Raw genomic sequence first — 6,122 nt, 5'->3', positions numbered from 1 at the left:
TATGGAGAAAATCAAATATCACAATATTTTTGACCAAATACCTCAATATCGATACCGCAACGATATTGTAGTGTTGACTATTGGTGCTTTCACAAAATATTTACACAATGAGATGTTTTTATAAATAATCAGCAGTAATGTGGATAATAATGACTAAGTGGGTAAAGGCAAATAACAGAACAGTTACAACAGTCTGGTAAGTTCAGAAAATGACATCACTTTACTGTAATGCAGCCTTTAAAACCAGGAAAAGACAACATCTATGTCATATTACAATATTGAAAATCTAAGACGATATCTAGTCTCATATCACGATATCGATATAATATCGATATATTGCCCAGGTCTACTCACTGGACTTAAATATGGCAAGCTAAATGTTTTGAATGTATACAGTGTTGAGTGATTTATTACACTGTATACAACATTATGTTTCTCAGAACGATTTGTGGTTATTTGGTCATATAATGTGATCACTACTAAAACTAAACAATATTTTATTAACAGCCCAAGTTTGCAGCCCAGCACGAAGCCAATCTGATGACATACTGTCCAGAACTATTAACTCTGTATATTTTGCTTTCTACATTTTTGCCTCCTTGTGTGCATTAAAATAGAATCAAGGATCAATATGATTGTTCAGTTTTGTCTGAATGTCACTGATATTGTAACCTGAGCAGCAGAATATCGAATTTGTTGGCAACACGATAGACGATAGATGCATTGCTCGTTAAACATCATATTGCAGTTTGATTGGTCCATAAAGGTCTTATTGCAGGTTGCAGGTATATAATGAATTGTTTGTGGACTTAATGGTGTGCTCAGATCGTGAACTGATGCACGTCCGCTTATCTCTGAACTGTAACATACTGCAGATGCACTGTTGGGTCATCTTATCCTCTCGGCTGATTAGGTTCAAATAGTTACTCCAGCCTGATGTTTGGATCTTGGCACAGATGCGTCAGGTGGTGATGATAAAAAGTGGAAATGGAGCTTTTGAAGAACTTGAATCAGACTCAGAAAGGGCTTTATTGCCAAGTACGTTTTTTACACATATAAGGAATTTGTCATGGTGTTGTTGGTGCATGTCACACAAGTTTAGATGATTTTCTGTAGCGCTAGCTTTGTAATGTCACACTGTATTGTAAAAAAATGGTTGCCATATATATTATAACATGAGATATTTTCCAAAAGTAGTTTATGCTAAACATTGCAGTAGAGTAGACTCCAAAACACTCACATTTAATCATTAAACGGCTGCAATTACCCAGACCCATGTGTTCATTATTCTCTAGTGTCCTGTAGTGGAGTGCATGCTGGAGTTAAGTGAGTTAGTTTGTACTCAAAGGCATTTAAGGCATTGTATGCCAAGGCCCTTGTTACTGTTACTGTTATTGTTAATCTTGCAGATGTCCTTGGAGTTTAGTCAAAGGCAGTCTCATTTTATAATCTTTCAACTCTCATATTATATTAACAACCTTGGGGAACGGATGTAAACTGCTAAATACATAGCCTACATTTGCTAAATTTGCGTTCACCTGAGTTCCCCTACATTTCTTTTAAAGTTTTAACATATACTGTGGTTGTTCATATTTTTCTGATTTCTATATGTTTAAGATGACCAACACTGCTATGTCTCAATCACAGTAAATACTTTGGACTTTGCTGCATTAATGACAGTTTTTCCTCTTTTCTGAGCAGCGATAAGTTCATAGTTGCAGATCCCTTCGACTAGTATAGCTACAGAAGAGGTCAAAAGAAAATAGCCTTTTGGCTACCATGCAGAACGTGACTCAATCTGCTAGTGTACAAGAGGGTACCCATGTCTCAAATGCACCCCTCCTTCAGCCCCTTCAGTGTAGTGTGTCCTCTCTCCCTTCCCCTCCTCCTTCTCTCTCTTTCACTCTTGTGTGCCTCTGCTCACGTACACACCCTCTGGTAGGGGCATTGTTTGCACAAAGTACCAACGTCAAGCTTTTCAAACACCCTTTACCTCCCTTGAGTTCAGCTCAGGGCCAGTCCAGGCTTCAAAGTTGAAGGCAGGATACACCGGTTCAGTTCAGAGTGCAGATGTGACTTAAAGCCTGTAGCACCAAACACCAGCCTTTCTTACTCAAGTTCATGTTGTGTGATTGTGTTATTTTATTAGATTTAATGCTACGTTGATTCTGGTTACAGTTCACTTTAAAAAAAACCCTGATGGCATTTTAAGTTTGTTTTGGCCAGTTATTCTGTTGTTGTTTCTGAACACAGAGGTTGCTGCGCTAATCTTCTCTGCAGCTCCATTATGTTTTGTATGAATGATGCTCTAGCTGATTACTCAGCTTACAGTTAGTTTTTTTCCACTCTGGCATACTGCCTAGCACAGTAAAAAGATGAGAATACAAAGGGGGGGGAGCTAGCTAATAACCAAGTCCCCTGGTGTCACCCCTAAGTGGCTGACAGGGTTTCGCTTGACTGCATGGTTAACAAAACAACAGTGTGTTTGACTCACTGCTAAATTGGATCTGACAGTGTTAATGTGAAAAAGCTTGGACATGCCTGTCTCTTTTTTTATCGACATTAGTACATAGCTTTTGTTTTGTGTGCATGTAAAATTAAGATATTTTCAGTCAATTTTCAGTGAGTGTTATTCTGTGTAGGTTTCACACCACATACACTGTAGATTTACTGTCAAAAACGGCCCGTCTGATGGCGGTGAATATAAAAGCTGAAGTGTGTGCAGGTGCTGTGACTCCTCTTGACATCTATAAGAGAGAGAGGGTTAATGGGGAAGTATTGGCCACAAACCAAAACACTCAGCTGATTGGATGAACCGTGCCATGAAAAGCTGGGGAGGGGAATTGAGCAACAAGGATAAAGGGAAATAAAGGGCTTCTGGTGGTGATAGTGATACTGGTGCTTGGGGCTGGGGGGTCAATTCAATTCAAGTGTAATCGGATGGGTGTGTTATGATGGGGACACAGCTGCAATCTTCAGCTGTGTGTGTCATGTGCGTATGTGCACATCCTCGCCCTGTATTTAACACGATAGGCTAGTAGCTGTTGCTTTAATTGGACCTAACCCTTTGTCCTCTGGCCAGCATGTTTTATTGACGGCAATAACTGGGTCGAGGTATCAAGTGTCCTTTTGTTACCAGCCTTGGTAAAGCATGAAGCCATTATGTGACTTGAATTGATGAGAAGAGCTTCTTTTTTTTAACATGAATACGCAGCTTTTTGAACCATATGCACATATATTTTTATAGTTTTTATTATAAGAAAAACTGTAAGATTCAGTACATGTCTTAAAAAGTACAGTTTAAAGTCGTTGTGTATTTTGACTTGATGATTATGATCACTTGCATATACACAATATTATGTTTTTTTGTTTTTATGCTTGTAGTGTTCTGCAGTAATTCCCAACCAGGGGTACTTGAAGCATTGTGGAGCAGCTCACTAATTTGAAGAAAAAAATTGTAATTACGATTTGATTAATAGAATATATCAGCTGTTACACCTGGACACAGAAGTTTAAACAGGTAGCTAAAAGTAATGAATAAATAAATAGTAAAAATACATGGCTAAAAGTATTGCATATGCGGCTGCAATGGATTACTAAAAGTACTGACTAAACAGTTGAAATAGTTAGCTAAAAGTAATGGATAAACAGTTGGTACATGAACATGAGTTCATCTAACAGGGCTGTGGGGGTACTTTGGACCACAAAGGTTGGGAACCACTGGTGTACTGTACTATATTCCCACAATTATGGTTGCCTGTATAGAATGCAAATATGGTGCTGAGCTGGCAGATATTATATAAACTAGAGTTACATCTGTTTGTAAGTTTCCATTTTGTTTAAAGACAAAACCGCATACATTATACACACAGTTGCCAGTTTATTAAAAATTGCAAAAATTTGATTCACGTAAATATTTTCTGTTAATATGGTACAGCCGCCGACGGCTACATCATATGCGTTTCCAGCAAAACCGACCGAAAGCAGAAAATTCAGAAATACATGTATTATGTGTTATGTACTTCTTTACAAATGAAATAAATGTCAGACTGACACGTGATGTGCATTCTTTTTAGAAAACAATAAATTTTTTGAAATGTCTCGTGTTATATTGTCTCAAAGTTTTTTTGTTTTTTTTTACGATTATTTTTTGGGCTTTTCCACCTTTTAATTTTGACAGGACAGCTAGGTGAGAAAGGGGAGAGAGAGGGAGAAGACATGCAGGAAATCGTCACTGGTCGGACTCGAACCCTGGACCTCTGGGTCGATTATGGTTGGGTACCGAACCCGGTACTTTTACCGGTACCAACCGAATCACGTCGGTACTACAGAGTATTAGTTCACGTAAAATCAAACTGTGCCAAATTTCGGTACCTGAGAGCGCGTAAGCGCAAGCTTATCTGTCCTCTCTGCATGTTGACAGAGAGTGGAGGTCCGACACACGCGCGTGCAGAGGTGCAGACGGTGTAAACTACGTCGGCTCTGTAGTTTTGTTGAAGTCACAGTGAGTCACGGCAATACCGATAAAGTGGTTTCAAGTGTGGTTACAGTTTTTCAAAACTTCAAGCAGACAGCGTTTGCTGCGATATGATATTAATGGCGAGCTGAAAGCGGTCGCAGTGCTGTTGATGTTACACTTCCTCTTAGACAAGCAGGCGCTGGTTTCTGTGCCCTTGGGACTGACTGACAGGCTGAGGTTTGAAGGCAAGGCAACTTTATTTCTACAGCACCTTTCAGCAACAAGGCAATTCGAAGTGCTTTACATAAAACATTAAAGAGCAATTAAAAACGGTCATGATGAAAATAAAAGGCTAAAAAAGAATATCCAATTACAAGAATACAAGTTAAATAATTAAACAATTTAAAGGTTGTAGGGACGAGTTTGGGAGGAGAGAGGCAGTCAGTGTAAAATATTCTGAATAAATAACAGAATGTTCTAAGTAAATAGGATAAATATGTTTAGAATTATTTTTACAACTGAAATATTTTTTTTTGTAACAGACAGAGGGAAAGTACTGAATAAAGTACCGTTGGGTACCGGAACCGAATTTAAGGTACGGGTATTGGTTCAGATGCGAAAGGTACCCAACCCTAGCGTCGATGCATAAACCTCTAATTATGTGTGCGCCTGCTCTACCCACTGAGCCAACCCGGCCACTAACTTTTGTTTTTGTTAAAGAAAGAAAAGAAAATCGCAATACTCATTGAATCGCAATACTTCTAGAATCACAAGAAATAAATATTGCAATACAAATCGAATGTATCGTGAAAGAATCGAATTGGGACAAAAGCATATCATCCCAGCTCTAGTATGGAATAAGACACACTCTCCCTGTCTGTAGCTACTGTACTGGAGCTAACATCCATATAGCATGTACTGCCTCCTGCAGTGTGTGTTTTAAAAGGGCTGTTACAGTTATGAGGAACCTGATCTGTGTTTAGCTTCAGGCAGTGGAAACTCTATCTTTGTGACCCTAAAACAGAGACAGAAGGCCAGACCCTGTTTTGCTTCCAAAGAAAAACTCTTTGATCAAACAAAAGGTTTGATGCTCGTAGAGTGCAGAGCTTTTGAAAAATAAATGAGTCTCAATGACTTAGCCTACATGATGTAATTAAAAATGTCATCATTGGAGTTGAAGTTTTTTTAATGATTTATAATTTAATGACACTTTCTTCGCTAGTTACTGTTTTATCACAGATACAAAGTATGTTAGATTAGGGCTGCACAAATAAAAGAAAAAAGCCGGACAAAATACAGTATGAACCACCTCAATTTCCAAATCAGATTAATAGTATGAAAGATGACATATACCTATTTTTTTGGACCAATTGTGTGTCTATTAAATCGCCATGGTAAACAAAACATTACAGAGTAAGTAAGAAGTAGTTTTTCATTAGATATGTGTATTTGCTGGAAAATTATATTGCACCATATTGCAGTTTGGCATACAGTACTGTATATGATTGCAATGTTAAGCAAAATAATTGTTATAATATTGTCTTGCAGCGCTTTATTAAAGACATTTCTGCACAAAGTTCCCTAACATTCTAATGTGTCTACTCTCTTTTCTTCCCTCTCTTCCTCTTTGCAATTTTCTCTCTCTCTAGTCATTACCATTCTC

The sequence above is a fragment of the Perca fluviatilis genome, chromosome 1 (assembly GCF_010015445.1).
Source record: "Perca fluviatilis chromosome 1, GENO_Pfluv_1.0, whole genome shotgun sequence".
NCBI lineage: Eukaryota > Metazoa > Chordata > Actinopteri > Perciformes > Percidae > Perca > Perca fluviatilis.
Note: the sequence above shows the minus strand (reverse complement) of the source record.